This window comes from Arachis hypogaea, chromosome 11 (assembly GCF_003086295.3).
Source record: "Arachis hypogaea cultivar Tifrunner chromosome 11, arahy.Tifrunner.gnm2.J5K5, whole genome shotgun sequence".
Classification (NCBI taxonomy): Eukaryota; Viridiplantae; Streptophyta; class Magnoliopsida; order Fabales; family Fabaceae; genus Arachis; species Arachis hypogaea.
In genome coordinates, this window is record NC_092046.1 from 131,984,049 (window position 1) to 132,003,601 (window position 19,553).

Here is a 19,553-nt window from a genome sequence, read left to right on the forward strand (position 1 = left end):
AAAATTATAACTATATTTTTTTAATTAATTTAATAAAATAATTTTAAAAATTATATTTATATTTTTTAAAATTAATTAATCAGAACTAAATTAAAAAAACTAATTTTTAATCTATTAACCAACACTAAAATCAAATTAATTTTAAAACCTAATTTCGAAACCTCTAATCTTCGCCGCTGGAGTTCTCCTCTGTACGCCACCGTCAACAGTTTTTCTCCTCTGCCTCTCGCCGGAACTCGCCGGTGGTTCGTCGGACCTTTGTCTCTTCGAGTCTTCACTTTGATTCGCCACTCTGTCTCTCTGCCTCGACCTCCCATTCTTGCCGCCGGGGTATCTCTCTTTTTCGGTTCTCTTCTGCTTTCGTCGGTGGCTCGCCAGAGCTCATCGATTGAGGTAAGCCTCCTCGTTGCCCTTGGTTCTGCCATTAGTATATTCTGAGTTCTGAGTTTTCTCCTGAGTTTTGTTATCTGGGTTTTTTCTATTTTGTTGTTTTGTTCTGTTTTGTTCTGTCAAAGAACTTCTGACTTCTGAGTTTTCTTCTATTTTTTTAAAACTGAACCTTTAGTTTTGGATGTGCTCTGATTTTGAACCATTGCATAACCCAGTTTCAGGAAAGATGAAAATGTGCAGATTTTAAAATCTCTCAGTATTAAACTCTTCATTTCAATGCATCCTGCTGTAAGTTCACTGTGGTTCACTTTTTGATTGGTTAGGACTTAATTAATTTGTATGAATTGAATGGAGAATTGTTATTCTGATTATCTATCTCATTGAATGGAGAATTGCTGTTCTGGCTGCTGCATTATGCTGTGTTTCTGAGTTCTGTGTTTCTGAATTCTCTATCCTAATGCTTTGAATTTGATAGGATCATAAAGAGAACATAGTGATGATAGGATCACAGCTTTTTCCTTTACTGTGTAAATAGATTGTGTTTGTTGTTTGTATATTGAATTAGTAAAGAAACAGATATGAGAAAAACTGTACTTGGTTAATTATATAGGCACTTCGTGAATGGGTCAAATAGCTATATTTCAATTTGACTTGCTCAATTTGATAAGTGAGGAATGTTGGGTTGCAAATTTGGAAAGGAAACAATTTAGATACCTGACTTGAAGAGAGGCAGGGACTAAGAACTAACCAACTCGCAAAGTAGATAATGGAGGAAGAGGAGCAGCTTAAAATAAGTTTCAAATCAGTATCAGTTATGAAGAATTATTAATATTCCATGTGTAATAGGTTAAAATTAAGGCGATAAAGTTCAGCATATCATAGGAGAAATGTTGCTTGTGAAAGAATTGAGATTGAGAAGCTTTATTTGTTTCACTTGCTTTTGTTCCTAAGAGTCTAAAACGTGTATTGATATTCGGTGTGTCCAATTCCTACCTTGTTGTGCTGTCATGAAAATATATTTTGCTTTAATTTCCTCTTTAGTAGTAGATGTGGACTTAATTATTAGATTTGTGTCTAATTTTCAATGCTGTTTTGTAAAATTTGTGTGGTGGGTGATTAGCTTTTGAATGAGGCTTTCGTTCTTGGTCTCAGATTAGCCAATGAGAACAATGACTAGAACTTGTGATGATTTGTGTCTAATTTGCAACGCTGTTTTGTAAAATTTGTGTAGTGGGCAATTTACAAGGTGACTATATAAGATACAAAGGTGTGTTGTCACATTATATATTCAAAATAATAGAGCATCTGAATTATGTATATAAATGGGCAAGAAGATTTGGTCGTTAAGAAAAGTTTCCATAGGATCCATGTGTCTTTAAAAGCTTTATCTGTATCTCCTTTGATGTTTTTTCCATCATAAATATTTATTTTTATGAAACAAAATCATGAAAATTCTAGAAAATTTCACAAATGTGTAGTATAATCAATAATATCAATAAAAGTATTGATCTATTGACATTTTTGGTGTAGCTATGTTTTTGCTAGTATCTTTATACCAAAACTATTATAACCATTGACGTTAATATTAGCATTATATTACCTTCTTGCAGACCTAGTTCTTGAGAGATTATTATCTCTGGTGGGATCCAAGGAAGGAATAAGAGATGCGCCGGGTTGTGAATTATTGTTGGAAGGCGATGCAAACCTCGGAGAGCCAGAAAGGCAGCGACGTGCAGGCGAATCAGATCTTGTGGGAGAAGAAGACACGATCCTTCGCGCCTCTTGTAACCACTCTTGAGTCAACCTCGCACTGTTACTTCTTGTGCTATCATCAAACCCAACATCGTCCTCATCGTCCAAAACAACACTGCTACCACCAGTGAAGTCATAGTTCTTCTTGTAAATGTCAGCAGCCCCAAAAAACATGTCGTTCATGAAATCCGTGAGGTCCGGTGCTGGTTCTGCCTTTCGCCGCGTCTCTATCATCCTCTTTTGTAGGCTCACACCACCTTTGCTTTCTCTATTAAATCTTCGTTCCATGTCACTCAATCTCTCTGATGTAATCAAGGATAGTTATAGTCTTATATATAGATATATGTAGCGAACTCAATTAATATTGAGAAGTTGGGGAGATGGTGTTAAAGGAATATATAGATATATTAAGGATATTGTGATGATGGGTACAAATAGCTGGATGCATAGAAAACATCAGTTTGACTATGCATGTAATAAGAATTTTGGCCGGCGTACGTTGTGGCCATGGTTCCTGTCTTGTTCTTGGAGTGTTTGTCCGTGTTTCATACAATGCATTCGGATGTTATATAGTTGGGTAAAAATAATGTTTTTATCCTCAATTTCTGTCCAAATTAAATTTAGGGTTAAGTACGATTTTGGTGTCTAATGTCTAAGTCGAAAATTTATTTTGTTCCTAATCTATTGCATATAAAATCGTCCCCAAAGTTTTAACATGATTTTAAAATCTCCTTACTTTAGGCTCCGTTTGTTTGCTGTCTTAACTAGCAATGGACAGAGACACAAAGACACAACAGCACATAGACATGAACATACACAAAATTTTTATCTTATTTGGCAACATTATACATAACAGTACACTGGTATACACAAATTTATCAAAATGACAAATTTATCCTCACCAATAACACCAATGTATCCACAACTACCACTATCCATAGCCACTATCACCATCTACTACCACCATCACTACCATTATTAGATTTATCATCTTCATCATCATCTAATTACCAAAAAATTACTGATAAATTTTTTAATAATCACCATTTGTCTCAAAAAAATAAAAAGAAAAAAAAACAGAGAAGACAGAGGCAATAATCACAGTAACCATAACCAAAATTAAAAAAAATTACAGGAGAATGAAAGAGATGAGGGAGACGGTGAGAGAAGGAGCAGAGGAAGGTGCTGCAATTTCGTGGGTCACGAGCGTTGGATGGCGACACTGACTTGCTGTGTCGAGAGGGTTGGATGATGCTGCGACTCGTTGTGGGTTGGACGGTGCTGTGACTGTGTGTCACGAAAATGGACGGCGAGAACGACAGATCTGTACAAATGGCGGCAGCGATGTAGAGGCGGCACAAATCCGAGAAAGGCAACGCAGAAGAGCGCAGAAGAGACACAAATTTAAGAAAGCAAGAAAGAAGAGTACGGCGATGGAGAGAGAGGACCGTCGGAGGATGGAGGCATGGCGGCGGCGACGAGATCTATGGCAGAGGAGAAGAGGAGAAGAATTTGGAGAGAGGTAGAAGACTGAAGGAGAAGGAAAAGGAAGTAGAGAAAGAGGTTAGGATAGGGTTGAGGTAGGGATAAGGTTGGAATTTTTAAAATTAACTAGGGATAAAAATAAAAAAAGTTGTGTCTTATAAATTGTGTCTCAGTGTCTCAGCTTTAAGGAGAGACACTAAAAACATGTATTTTGTGTGACTGTGTGTATCTGTGTACCATCATGTCCATTCAAAAATTGTGTCTCAGCAAACAAACATTGTGTCTCAGCAAACAAACAGTGGACGTGTACCACTGTGTCTATGTATCAGTGTCCATGTCTAAGCAAACAAACGCAGCCTTAGGGACCAAAATCGTACGGAGGTGGCAGCAGAAACGGAGGCAGAGGTGGATCGTGGATAACTTCTTCTTCTTCTTCCCTTTCCCCTTTTTCTTTTTTTTCTTGCCCTTTGCAAGAGCATAAACACTTTCTTTATCTTATTTTTTCTTTTTTTATTTTATAATTCTTTTGTTATGGATAATTTGGTCTAAAATTTTAATATTTAAGTAAAAAGGACGATTTTAAAATTAGATTTTAAACTTTTGGGACGATTTTGTATGAAAAAAGGTTGGAGATAAAAAAATTTTTTAGCCTATACCTTAGAGACCAAAATTATACTTAACCCTTTAATGAATTTATCTTTGACATTTTTATATCGATTTGACCAATTTTCTAATCGATTTTTTTCAGAACAATTTTATACCTTAACCGAATAAACTAAATGACCAGTTTCTAATTAATCCAGTTGAATCGATCTATTTGGTTTAATTTTTAAAACTATGGGTTTTATAGCCACTGGCCTACCATCGCCAAAGAACACTTTTTTGTTTTCATTAGTTAAATACAAATGAACTCAATTTCAGAATTTTATGGACTTTTAAAATCAAACCTTTTCACATGTTTTGTTTTATTTCTAATTAGATAATTGATTCAAAAATCAAATCAATTACATATTTGTATAGATATTTAAGATCTTTTCGTATAACTTAATTTTTTTTTATTTTATTTATCATTTTAAAATTTTAAAATACAAAGATAAAGTACTTATTTTAGTGTCATTATCTTAATAAATTTTTTAATGTGTTCGATGTAAAATTCCAAATTTTTGAAAATTAATTTAATAAAATAAAATTTAATTTAGTTATTATTATTATTATTGTTATTATTATTATTATTATTACTTCGCTATTATCACTAATATTGTTATTACAATTATATAAATTTGTTTAGTTACATTAAGTAAAGTTCCTTAGCTATATATATATACATAACCATTCATTGTAATAATTGGCCATTTATAAATCATTTATCATCACCAGCGAATCATACACAAAAGGAAAAGAAGATTAGGAAACGTGGCTTAGTGCATATATATGTATGTGTATAAACATGACACATACTTGCTTTCATTAATTGAGCATGCCATCTAATAAAATTTATACCACAAATTCCCATTAATCATAACACTCATCTTTTTCATTCATTCATACTTGTTACGGGAAAGAAAAAGAAAGAAAGCACCGAGAGAGAAAGAAAACCGTGAGAGAGAATGAGAGAAACTATGGCACCGTGAAATTCATAGTTTTGATTTCTTGAGATTTGTAACTCTAATTAAAAATCTAATTCGGTAAAAGTGTTTGTATCTTCCTCTTTTACGTGTTGGCATTATTTTTGTCCGGTGGAAGTCGATGGTGACGTAGCTTTCCTACCCCTTGAGCTTGGTCAACTGGAGTTCTAAGAGGCACGGAGGATTCCGGACGTTTTTCCTTTCAGCAGCTCAGTCAGAAAGTTTCTCCAAAGTTTTCGTTGATTTTGATTTCGTATGAAGGTAGGGAATTTATTTTTAAAGATAAACGTTTTAAATTTAGAATGCCTACAAAATTAATTGAATAATTACAAATATATCTATATATATATATATATTAATAATAGTAATGTTATTGAGTATGAATTATTGCTGTGAATGTGACTGTTTTCTGATTATTAAGAATTTCGCTGATTTGAGAATTGTTGAGAAAAATGCTGGTGAATTGTTGAGGAATAGGGAACCTGTAAGGGTGGTTTAGATCGAATTTTAGAGAAAATGCCGCCGAAATTTTATAAAATCTGAGGTTTTATTTGAAAAGTTATTTTAAAAGATTTGGTTTTAAAAAATTAAATTATTTAAAATATATTTAGTTAAGAAAAGATTTACTCTATTTTAAAGTTTGATTTATTAAGAAAAATATAATGTTTTAAACCCAATCTTTTAAGGAGAGATTTTGTTTTAAGTAAAAGATTTGAGCTCGGTTTATTAAGAAAAGGAATCTCTGCCACAGGAGAGCAGAGAACAAGGATTTAAAGAATATATTAATTAATGAAGTGTCTACCTCAGGAGAGCAGATGTGACATTGTTTGGGCCTTAGTGCCAAATGTAAAGTGGGGACGCCCACATACTGAGAACTGTTTTCCAGATGTACGCTTATTGATTTGGAAAGTCACACTGATGCGGCCTAGCCGTACGACTTATAAGCACACTGATGCATCTGGAAAGCCATATCTGGGACTCGTGTCCGGGTAATGTCGGGAGCGGGTAGGCAACCGACACATGAGCTCATGGCCTGCGTTAGGGATAGACATGCATCATGTTGTTTGCACATTTGCATTTGATTGCGCTTGCTTATCTTATTACTTTGTGATTGTATTGTTTGTCTTGTTGTGACTTGCTTGTACTTTGAATTGAATCTCTTACTTGCACTACTTGTTTGTGAGTGTATTTAAGTGATTACGAGTTGACATTTGACTGAGGATTAATATGTGGCTGAGAGACAGAAAGTGTGACTAATTTTATATTTGATTTTTGTTTTGAGTTAAGAGATTTTAAAAGAAGGTAATTAATTATCTAAAGTAGAACCAAGAGTATTTTCAAAGGGTTTGATAAAAATATATTTTTATTGAGTAAAGTTAATTATTTGCATTTTATTCCATTACTTTTACGGCATTCCCATTCCCTACTGAGAACGTGTGGTTTGTTCTCACCCCAAAATCTTCCACCCTTTCAGTGACAGGATTGAAGATTCAGTAAGAAGCTGCAGACGATTAGTAGATTTACTTGTGATTCCTGTTGTTTTTATAGAGTTCCCTCGTTCTTGTTGCTTTAGCTTTTATTTTATCCAGAGGGATAGGTATTGTATTTGAGTTTTACATTGAATCTAATTGTATAGCATCTATTATTTTTAATAATTATGTGATTATTATTATTTGAAGATCTTTTGTTATGTGAATTTAATTACTAAAATCTTTTTCTGAAATTTTCTTAAAAACTGAAACACGACATCGACGTAAAGGCTCAATAGAAAATTTATAATAAAGGAAATCAGGTCCGTAACGCCTTACTTTTGGTATGATCATGACGTGCTAAAAGTTAGGGTGTTACATTATGATATCAGAGCAGTTCGTTTCCGTTAGAGCCTTGGGAATGGACTGACTATGCTTTACTGCATACTCTGAGTGTCTGTCATGCAATAGGACTTGTCCCACTGACAAGAGTTTGAATTTCAAATGCATGATTGTCTATTGATTAATTCTGTTAGTCAACTGTTGCATCTCTCATGGTATTAGGTCTGGCCAACTTAATACTAATGATTCATGTATATGGAAACACTAATGGATTATCATAGACGAGATAGAAGTAATAGGTAACGTGAATCATGGGGTTTGAGAACGTTAGAAGTAAAGTTTTAGGAAAACGTATACTTCTTATTCGTGCTAAAGTAGTTTGATGTCATCTCTTCCTTGCATGCTTGCAGAGAAATTTTGTTTCAAATTTCTTTCTTGAGATATGTTTTGAATAACTCCCGACCATATCTTGTCATTTATAAGATATGATTTCTTTCACATGAACTGGACATGCCAAATCTTTTTCTTTCTTTTTTTGACGTTTTAAAAATGAAGTTGATGCAAACCTTTTCTATCTTATATCAATTTTCGAGAAAGAAAATTTTTATAAGTGGGGTAAGATGTAAAACCTCAAGTTTTTGAAAATTAATTTAATAAAAAAAAATTTAATTTAGTTATTATTATTATTATTATTATTATTATTATTATTGTTATTATTATTATTATTACTACTACGCTATTATCACTAATATTGTTATTACAATTATATAAATTTGTTTAGTTACATTAAGTAAAGTTCCTTAGCTATATATATATATATATATATATATATATATATAACCATTCATTGTAATAATTGGCCATTTATAAATCATTTATCATCACCAGCGTATCATATACAAAAGGAAAATAAGATTAGGAAACGTGGCTTAGTGCATATATATGTATGTGTATAAACATGACACATACTTGCTTTCATTAATTGAGCATGCCACCTAATAAAATTTATACCACAAACTCCCATTAATTATAACACTCATCTTTTTCATTCATTCATACTTGTTATGGGAAAGAAAAAGAAAGAAAGCACATAATAAAATTTATACCACAAATTCCCATTAATCATAACACTCATCTTTTTCATTCATTCATACTTGTTATGTGAAAGAAAAAGAAAGAAAGCACCGAGAGAAAGAAAACCGTGAGAGAGAACGAGAGAAACTATGGCACCGTGAAATTTATGGTTTTGATTTTTTGATATTCGTAACTCCAATTAAAAATCTAATCCGGTAAAAGTGTTGGTATCTTTCTCCTTTACGTGTTGGTGTTATTTTTGTTCGGTGGAAGTCGACGGTGACGTAGCTTTTCTACCCCTTGAACTTGGCCAACTGGAGTTCTACGAGACACGGAAGATTCCGGACGTTTTTCCTTTTAGCAGCTCGGTCAGAAAGTTTCTCCAAAGTTTTCGTTGATTTTGATTTCGTATGAAGGTAGGGGATTTATTTTTAAAGATAAATGTTTTTAATTTAGAATGCCTACAAAATTAATTGAATAATTGCAAATATATTTATATATATATATATATATATATATATATATATATTAATAATAGTAATGTTATTGAGTATGGATTATTGCTGTGAATGTGACTGTTTTCTGATTATTAAGAATTTCGCTGATTTGAGAATTGTTGAGAAAAAGGCTGGTGAATTGTTGAGGAATAGGGAACCCGTAAGGGTGGTTTAGACCGAATTTTAGAGAAAATGCCGTCGAAATTTTATAAAATCTGAGGTTTTATTTGAAAAGTTATTTTAAAAGATTTGGTTTTAGAAAATTAAATTATTTAAAATATATTTAGTTAAGAAAAGATTTACTCTATTTTAAAGTTTGATTTATTAAGAAAAATATAATGTTTTAAACCCAATTTTTTAAGGAGAGATTTTGTTTTAAGTAAAGATTTGAGCTCGGTTTATTAAGAAAAGGAATCTCTGCCACAGGAGAGCAGAGAACAAGGATTTAAAGAATATATTAATTAATGAAGTGTCTGCCACAGGAGAGCAGATGTGACATTGTTTGGGCCTTAGTGCCAAATGTAAAGTGGGGACGCCCACACACTGAGAACTGTTTTCCAGATGTACGCTTATTGATTTGGAAAGTCACACTGATGCGGCCTAGCCGTACGACTTATAAGCACACTGATGCATCTGGAAAGGCATATCTGGGACTCGTACCCGGGTAATGTCGGGAGCGGGTAGGCAACCGACACATGAGCTCATGGCCTGCGTTAGGGATAGACATGCATCATGTTTGCACATTTGCATTTGATTGCGCTTGCTTGTCTTATTACTTTGTGATTGTATTGTTTGTCTTGTTGTGACTTGCTTGTACTTTGAATTGAATCTCTTGTTTGCACTACTTGTTTGTGAGTGTATTTAAGTAATTACGAGTTGACATTTGACTGAGGATTAATATGTGGCTGAGAGACAGAAAGTGTGACTAATTTTATATTTAAGTTTTGTTTTGAGTTAAGAGATTTTAAAAGAAGGTAATTAATTATCTAAAGTAGAACCAAGAGTATTTTCAAAGGGTTTGATAAAAATATATTTTTATTGAGTAAAGTTAATTATTTGCATTTTATTCCATTACTTTTACGGCATTCCCATTCCCTACTGAGAACGTGTGGTTTGTTCTCACCCCAAAATCTTCCACCCTTTCAGTGACAGGATTGAAGATTCAGTAAGAAGCTGCAGACGATTAGTAGATTTACTTGTGATTCCTGTTGTTTTTATAGAGTTCCCTCGTTCTTGTTACTTTAGCTTTTATTTTATCCAGAGAGATATGTATTGTATTTGAGTTTTACATTGAATCTAATTGTATAGCATCTATTATTATTAATAATTATGTGATTATTATTATTTGAAGATCTTTTGTTATGTGAATTTAATTACTAAAATCTTTTTCTGAAATTTTCTTAAAAACTGAAACACGACATCGACGTAAAGGCTCAATAGAAAATTTATAATAAAGGAAATTAGGTCCGTAACGCCTTACTTTTGGTACGATCATGACGTGTTAAAAGTTAGGGTGTTACATTCGATAAATTTTTAATAATAAAAGTAATAACACTAAAAAATAAAAAATATTTTTTTTAAAAAGCTATAATTTATATAAATTTTTAAAAGATCTTTTTCCTTAAAAGAAAGATAATTTTTACGTAATAAATAAACAAAAAAAAAATACTTTTATATTATTATACTTAAATATAATTGATAAATAATTTTTTTTTTACATAACATATCCAAACATAAATTATTTTTACTTTTTTATAAAATCTTTTAAAAAAAAGTAATTCTTTTATCAAAAGATAACTTGAAAAAATAGAAGTTTCCTCAAACAAACCATATTAAAAAAGAAGTACCAAAGTCCAAAAGAATGTACATAATATCTCCTATGTTATTTTGCCTTGTTTTGTAAGTAAACCAGTAACGGTAAAGCAAACCCTTTTAGTCCTATATTATACGACATTGTAGTAGTGATTGTACCCCCACGAACTTGTTTGTTTCTTCTTTCTGTAATTAATCCTACCAAAGATCGAGTCTTGAAACCCTTGTTCACTTGAAATATCAACAACCAAGCTTTTCAATGGCAGAGGCAGAGGTTGCCCCAAGAAAGAGACTCATAATTAAGCTTCGTTTGCCGCGTTCAAGAACAGTGTCATCTGAAGAGTGCAAACTAAAGGATGACGATGATACTGAAAAGCATGGACCAGAATTTATGGCTTCTAATTCATGCGGAGAGAAGAGGAAGAAAGATCAGCATTGCAGCACTACTGAATACTCGTGTAATGTAGTGGGAAAGAGCGATGCACAAGGTTCTAGAACCTTGTCAACTGATGCACAGTGCAAACAGAAGAAGGACGATGATGGTGCTGATTCTCGCGGAGGCAGAAAGAGAAGAAAGTTGGCAACTTCTGAAGTTTCTGTTTCCACAAAATCTTCTGTGCAAGAACACCACAATGCATGTTCAAGAATCCCAAGAACTGGTTCTGAGGTGTTTGACTCGAAGAATACGAAGAAGGAAGAGGAAGAACACCACAATGCATGTTCAAGAATCCCAAGAACCGGTTCTGAGGTACTTGACTCGAAGAACACGAAGAAGGAAGAGGAAGAACACCACAATGAATGTTCAAGAATCCCAAGAACCGGATCTAAGGTGCTTGACTCTAAGAACACGAAGAAGGAAGAGCAGATGAAGGTTGTTCTGAACAAGCAGAGAATGGATCGTTATCAAAAGATGCAGTGTTGAGTGATCTTGAAGCGCTTCATGGTTGGAAGAGATGGCTGGGCTTTCAATAAGACTCTGGATTCCAAGAAGTTAGGGATTCTTGATAACAACTGTGAGAGTGTGTTGTTGAAGCCAATAGGGTTTGAGGAAATAGAGTCAAAGCTGCACAAATTTGTGTATTTAGGGCCTGCTGAGTTTGCAAACAATATGAGGCTTTTGTTCTCTTATAGATTCATGTACTCTCAAAGGGATCAGATTCATAGAGTTGTAAGGAGATTCAGTGAGAGCTTTGAAATTACTTGGAAGGCTTTGATGGAAAAATGGTCAACTGAAGAGAGGAAAATGAACAAGATCTTCAAAAGGGAAAGAACGAATAATAAAGCGGTGCACAAAAAATTTTAGTACAAAGCTCTGAAACTATTATCAAAGGAAGAAGTAGAAAGTGAAAGAAGGCCACGTAGGCATCAAACATGTTGGATTCAACTCTTTTGCTAAGTACTATATTATTCTTTGGACAATTGTTTTTACCAATGTTTCTCAAACAAACTCGAGCCAACTACTTTCTTTTTTAATTCATCTTAGTGTGATGAAATTATAAAATCCGTACGCTTGGTTCCTAGTTTCAGTCAAATTTTGGCTTTCTCATATTTGTCACACTGATGTTTTAATGTGTTTTGTTAATAATATTCTAATTGTTCTTATTTTTATGTTAATTTCTATTCAATTATCACTTCTTAAGTTTATTTGGTTTTATGTTATTAACTCGTCCCATAACAAAGTATATTATTCTCCTTAATGTTCTCCTAATTTTCTGTAAGTGCTTAAAAATTATCTCAGAATTTATTAGAATCTAGAATTGTTATTTGGCCAAACAAAACTATTAATTGTTAGAATTAATTTTCATCCCCTGCAGTAATCTATATAACTTATCACTGATTATGGTCAAATTTGTTATTTCAAATTGAGTTTCACTATTAGCAAAGATAAATATAATTTAAATATTTTATTCTTATATGTTTAGCATTTGTTTAAGTATTTTAAAAATATATAAAATTTCTAGTTATAGAAAAACTAATTATAGGTAAATTTGAACGTAAGAATGATTATATTATAACGATATAATGTAAAAGTTGGTTGAGTAAATTGACGTTAAAATCAAGAAAAAAAGATATATAAATAGGTCTCTAATTTTTTTAATTTGAAGATAAATAAAATTAATGACTTATTGAAAATATAAAACTATTCCTCATTTTTTAAAATGTAAGACATCTAAGTTCTTCCATCCAAAATATATGAAGACAAATAAGTCCTCTATAGGGATTAAGACGTTTCACATATTAAAAAATGAAGAACGTTTTTGTATTTTCAATTAGTCAAAACATTTTTTATCTTCAAATCAAAAGGTTTCTAAAAATAATAAGAATCACTTTTTGACACATTAAAACTAGAAAAGCTCACTAAGATAGACCTTAGAAGCAAGGTTTTGAAAATCGATTCGAATTTGCCGATCGAACCGGTCAAACTGTAAATGGATAAAAAAAACAAATCGAACAAATGCCAAAACCGAAAGTTTGAAAAAACGCCGTTAGACCATCGAACCGGTCGAAAATTGCTCGGTCGAACCGAACTAGAACCCGGCAATTTTTGCCATTTGGAAAAAACGTGGTTTCGCTCCTTAGAAAAAACAAGAAACCTGCTTCATGACTATAATCCCCTTCTGGCTCTTTCACTCAACCACTTACTACCAAGTACCAACTAGCCAGTAGCAGTCCAGCAGAAGTGTAAAACCAGGCACTGCCGTCACTGCCGCACCACCGCCGTCCAGCCACCGCGCGGGTGGTGCAAGGACAGGGACGTAGTGACGTACGGTTTTGCAACCACATAATGCGATAATGGCGGTTTTGGGATGGCACTGCACCCTAATGGCGGTGCTGGACGGCGGCGCAACAGAGAATGTAGTACAAAGTGTGAGAGGGAAAGACAACATGTAACACCCTACCACACAGAGTTTTACGCCTATGAAGAATAATTTAACTAGGAGCCTTGGGAGAAAGGTTGAACAAAACAAGACTGAAAGCGCATCACACTCGAAAGGCGATTGGATAGAAGGCTTATACAGAAAACCAAAGAGACAAGTATATAAACAGTTTCAAAAGATAGATACATAAGCAAGCTCTAAACTCGACCTGCAAAGCAAAGGTCGGCTAGAATATATATATATAATCCCAAAAATAAACCAACAGATAAATATAAATTCTGTTTCTCCAAGTCAACCTCTAAAAAGGACAAAACATAATATATACAAGATAGAGAATCTATACACATATATAAACATAAACCAAATACAAACACCAAGTCCCAAGATAGTTCTTCGCTTCCAAAAGTCTACAGAATGCTCATTGCGGTTTCTCGCGTCCTGCATCTAAAAATAACAATATATGTATGGAATGAGAACCGGGGTTGTCAGCATGGTAAAGGTGCCCGCATAGATAATATATAAGGTCCCTAGAAAGCCAGAGACATTCGTAGAACTTCGACACTCAGAATTAAACTTAAGGAAAATAAACTAAACCAGAAAGTAGGTAACTATCTAAGGTTCTCAAGTCCTGAATCAATTTCTAACTTAAACCTTCACTTTCTGCTTCCTCTAGCCCTCCAAAACACCAGTGCATAGACAAAGCAAACCCAAGTAGGATACAGATACAACAAGTAGCAAATATAGTAGGTAAGCATAAAAATCACATAGGCAAGCCCATTTAATGCACAATCAAACAAAACACACATATGCATTTGATGTATGCCTGCCCTATGGCTAATGAGCTCATTTGTCAGTTATATAGCTAAATACGACATGTCCGGTAGCTAACCTGGACACTGTCTCTCTGTTGCACATTAATACCATTAGAGGGATGATAGAGGAGTATTGCACCGATTTGGATTTTTCCACTTAAGATCACTTCCATTGCAAGTATAGACCAAACCGACAAACAACTCCCACCATCAAAGTTTAATTTTCAAATTACAAATTTAACCGAGAGTACTTCAACCTCGAGTCGTTCTTCCTAGGAATGCAATTGAAATGTCACACTTTCGGTTGTGAGGAAAAGGGGTTTTAAAATTAAAGAACGAAAGATTAAAGGAACTAAGAAATAAAAGAACTAAGATATGATCAAAAAGGGAATTGATGGAAGTAAAAGGAATATAAGATCAAAACTTAGTGAAAATGCTATAAATGCATAAAGAGCCTTGACTTGGGAATGAGGATCCAAGGAATCCTATCATCGTCATAACCACAACTATGGCAACTATGATGAGTCAATCTCACTTCGTCTACGCCTAACATCGAGGAGTAAGTCAAGCAAGCATAATTGACCTTAATCCATAAGTCCTAACTAACTTACTAAATTAATTGGTAAAAAGCTAGCGTCAATAGAAACAAGAGTTAACTAACTACCCAAGAATTACCACTAAATGTTGGACATTATGACTCTAGTATCCTAGGAACTCAAATCCCAAGACAAGGTGTGAAAATCTACTCAAAATTACCAAGTGGCATTTTCACAAACACCTTGTAGGCATAAAAACAAAACATGTAAATTGCAAAGGAAAATAAAAACTATCATCAAACTATTCACAATATCTACAATAAACATGCAATCAAGCAAATATAAACCATAAAACACTAAATTCATCAACCAAAACTTCAAGAAACCAAAATTGCATATATTAACAAAGTAACTTGAACCATGAGAAAATGTAACAAAATTAGTGAAATTAAAGAGAAGATTAAAGAGTACTTACAATAAAGATGAGCAAAATCCAAGATCAAACTTGAAACTATAAAATGCTACAATGAAATTAAGTAAAACCCTAAGAGAGCAATTATACACTACACTACTCCTACTCTTAATTATCTATTCTAAAAATGTAAAATGAGGCCTCCTAATCTAATGCTTTGATATGTGGTCATTTCCCCTTCATATAGCACTTCAAATCAGCATCAAGTCTTCCAAAACTGGGCCAAAAGGCCCCAAATTCGCGAGCCATGTGACATTTTAATGAAGTCACGCGCTGGTACCTGTGCGTACGCACACTTGCTGATTTTTCTACTTGTGCATACGCACACTTGCTGGTTCTGCTCTTGTGCGTACGCATGCACAGAGGGTTGTGCGTACACACACTTAGCTGTGTGCTTCTTCTTTGTTTTCTTCATGTGTTCTCCCTTTGTACATGCTTCCTTCCACTTCTACCAACCCATTCTTGCCTAAATGACCTGAAATCACTCACAAAACATATCACGACATCGAATGGCATAAAAGTGGAATTAAAATCACTAATTTAAGCACAAAAATGCATGTTTTCACATTTAGGTTCAACTTAGGGATGAAACACAAAAGTATGCCATTTAAGTGAATAAATGTGAGTTTATGTGATGAAATCCATTCAAATCAAGCCAAAATATATCGTCAAATATGGACTCATCAATTCCCCCACACTTAAACAATAGCATGTCCTCATGCTAAACCAAATAATAGCATGTCCTCATGCAAGTATATTATATACTATCTATACTTATCTATCTATCTATAGTGTCCTATGAATTTGGTGAAAACAGACTAACAAATTTCCAAGCGAGCATATGGACATATAGGGCTAAGCAAAGAAGTAGCTCCATGCAATCACAATCTAGAGAATTGATTTAACTCATCAAAATGAAGCAACTTGCAAGAATACATGATAAGAAGTATGGAAACATAGAATTGAGTGATCGAACCCTCACTAGGTGTGTATACACTCTCAACGCTTGGTGTTTTAGGGTTTAATCACTCAAGTCTCCTCCTAATCATGCTTTCAAGGATTTGCTTTTCATCTAACAATCAACAAACATGTGATGCATGAATGCAATTATCATGAGGACTTATTAGGGTTGTAATGGGGTTAGGATTAAGGTGGGATCAAGGTTGTCGAACTCACGAGTCTAAGTAAACTCGTGGAGCTGACCTAGACTCGACTCGCGAGTTAACTTGTAGACTCGTACGAGTTCACCTGTTATGAAGTTTATATATATATATATATATATATATATATATATATATATATATATATATATATATATATATATATACACATAATGTATATTTACTCAATTCTAACCCTTCAAAATTAATAATATCAATCTTAAAGCACATAATAAATTAAAATAGTAGCATACATTATAACAAATATTTTAAAATACACATTCAAATCCTCTATAATTATTCTTATACAAATACAACATAGAACACATAAAATTAAAAATTCTAAATCTGTAATACTGAATCTTTAATTGAACATTGAACAATATCAAATAATCAAATTAACTCTAATCAAAATAATTAATTACTAATCAGCCATGAATGGATGAACCATCTGGCCATCCAACATAAATGATAAGCAATAGGCTAAAATTAGAAGCAATAAAATTTAAAAAGAAAAAAAAAACTAAATCAAGAAGCAAATGCTCAAAAAAGGGCAAAAGGCATACAAAAAATAGAGGATACAGAAGAAAAGAAGGGGCAAAGTCCCAGCAACAGCAGATCGAAGACAAGGGTGCAACAAGCAGCGGTGATGAGGGTGCAGCAGCAGCACAAAACGACGGCGACAAAGAGTTATGGATTTCACGACGGCGCAAACCAGAGCAAGATATGACTGTAGGAGAAGTAGTCGAACTCGTGAATGGTGATAGCATGATGGAGTTGCGGATAGTGAAGATGTGAAGAAATACAAAGCAGATGGAAACATAGGTAAAATTCACAAAGACAATGGCACAAGTCAGAGCAGAGGTAGTAGACGCAGGCGAACAGCGGCAGCTCGACGGGGAACAATGACTGCGGCAGAACATGGAGAAAGTGAGACTTGAGAGAAACGACGCAGATGATGAGTTGTGAGTGAGTTTTCTTTCATTCTTTGGGGGTGTTATCGTAACCCTAATAAAAAAGTATTTTTTTGGTTTCAAAATGACGTTTTTTTTAGCAAAAATGAAGAAAAACACAAACTCTCTAACTCGGTCCTAAATTCACGAGTTTGTCCAAGTTTGACTGAGTCTAACCAAGTCTAGCCGAGTTTACTCTGGATAGAGTCTATGTCCAAGTCAACTCGTTTCCATATCTAAACTCGTAAACTTGTACGAGTTTACGAGTTAACTCGAGAGTTTGACAACAATGGGTGGGATAGATATGGCTAAGTGGACTAAATTGAATCCTTGATTAGTTTAAGTACCCAACTCAACCTACATCAACCAAATCACAAACTATGCAACCTAACTTCCCATTCCCTTTTTATACACATTCATGCATCTTTTTCATCCAAATCCATATATGCATTTCTTATTCATTTTTTTCTTTTTCTTTGGAATAACTTTTGTCCCATCTTATTTTTTTTATTTTATTTTTTTCTTCTTTTTCTATGACAAATGCATATGGTTAAAGCAAATTGATACATGAATGTGCACCCATTTTTCCAAATTTTCAATGAATATCTAAAAAATACTTTTATGTCTCTACCAATGCTTCCCAAAATTCTCCCACACTTAAATGACACACACACCTCAACCTAAGCTAATCAAAGATGCAATTCAAGGTGATTCATAGTTTTATGCTTAAGGTTTTGATGTGGTTACAATTAGAATAAAGGGGATTAAAAAGCTCAAAATCCACTCAATTGAGCATTCCACCAACCATGAAACTTAGACCTTGAAAGTGTGATCCTAATGAACCTAGATTTATAACGCCAACCACTATACACTCTCCCTTACTCTTCAATCCACAAAGAGTCCTAAGTTGACCATCCGTTTTAAGCAAATCATATTCAAGTGGGACAATGAAGCTTAAGGATATGAATTTTACCACTTAAATGATATAATGGATGGTTGCTTAGCAAAAGAGGCTCCAACAGGCTTTGGCAAGGTGATTGCAACTCTCTTTTCCTCTTCTTGAATTACCTCCACCTCTTGAAAAGCTTCCTCAATTTCAATTCCTTGTTCATCAACTTCTTCTACACATTCCTCATTGCTCAAGTCATGTGTTGGAGAGTGTGTACGATCCTCCTTATCATTAATCTCACAACACAATGAGGAAGGTTCAACAATCTCAAATAGCACATCGGTTGGTACAGAATCATCTTCAATGGTGGGTCTTGCCACTTGCTCAACTTCTTCCAATCTTTGATCGTTCACAATATGCCTTGGAGGTTGCACATTATCCTCCTCAACTTTAATTTCAAGCTCAATGGAAGAAGGTTCTACAACCTTGGAATCCACCTCACACTCAACTTCTCCTAGATCTTCAACCACTTTTTCCTCTTCAATAATTTTGACTTACTCCACTTGTTGCAAGACATACTCCATCTCCTTGTTATCAAGTCGAGATTCTAAAATATTTTTCATGCTCCGCTCTTCAGTTGATTCTCTACATTCATTCGTGGAAATGCTTTATTTGTGGCATGAATCCCATGAGTCTAAGTTGGCTTAATTTTGGCAAAGTTACCCATGATAGCTTCATGCCTCTTTTGGGCTTTCTCTTACTCCTTGAGAATCATGATTGCTTTAAGCCGATCCATTGCTTTCATGAGGCGATCCCTTGGCTCTTGTTTCATGTGGTTAACATAATTAGGATCATGTTTCTCTTGGATCGATGGATATGGATATTCTTCCATAAAGGGTTATGGTGGAAAGGAGAATTCATCATGTGGTTGAAATTTCTCATATATGGGAGGTGGTTCATCTTGGTGAGGGTATGGATGTGGTGTATATAGAGGTGGTGGTTCTTGGAGGTATTGATGTTGGAATTATGGTGGGTCTAAGTATAGTTTATATGACTCATATGGTTGTTGGTATGGTAGATATGGGTTAGGATCATATGGAGGTGTTTGGTGGTATGGGGCTTGTGAATATGGTTGAGAACAATGTTGAGGAGGGGGTTCATAGGTATATGGTGGTTGTAGTTGATAGCCACAAGGAGGTCCACCATATCCATTTGATTGGTATGTGGTGCACAAAATTGGAAATCATAGTTCTTCACAAATTCGCACAACTAACCAGCAAGTGCACTGGGTCGTCCAAGTAATACCTTACGTGAGTAAGGGTCGATCCCACGGAGATTGTTGGCTTGAAGCAATCTATGGTTATCTTGTAACTCTTAGTCAGGAAAACAATAAAATAATTCACTTA

At 34.0% G+C, this 19,553-nt stretch overlaps 3 long non-coding RNA genes across 4 annotated transcripts; all 3 read left to right on the forward strand.

The window, feature by feature from the left end:
* The first annotated feature begins 116 nt into the window (after positions 1–116).
* LOC140176405 (uncharacterized) lies at positions 117–2,744 on the forward strand. 2 transcript variants are annotated; one of them, XR_011867767.1, is made up of 3 exons: positions 117–393; positions 606–678; positions 2,001–2,744. It is a non-coding gene; the product is annotated as an uncharacterized lncRNA (long non-coding RNA). The 2 variants fall into 2 exon arrangements; XR_011867766.1 differs by lacking the exon at positions 606–678.
* Positions 2,745–5,165: 2,421 nt separating this feature from the next.
* LOC140175975 (uncharacterized) lies at positions 5,166–6,930 on the forward strand. Its single transcript, XR_011867101.1, has 2 exons — positions 5,166–5,513; positions 6,727–6,930. It is a non-coding gene; the product is annotated as an uncharacterized lncRNA (long non-coding RNA).
* A 1,286-nt stretch (positions 6,931–8,216) lies between these two features.
* On the forward strand, positions 8,217–9,984 carry LOC140175976 (uncharacterized). The gene is made up of 2 exons (XR_011867102.1): positions 8,217–8,553; positions 9,781–9,984. It is a non-coding gene; the product is annotated as an uncharacterized lncRNA (long non-coding RNA).
* The last annotated feature ends 9,569 nt before the right edge of the window (positions 9,985–19,553 follow it).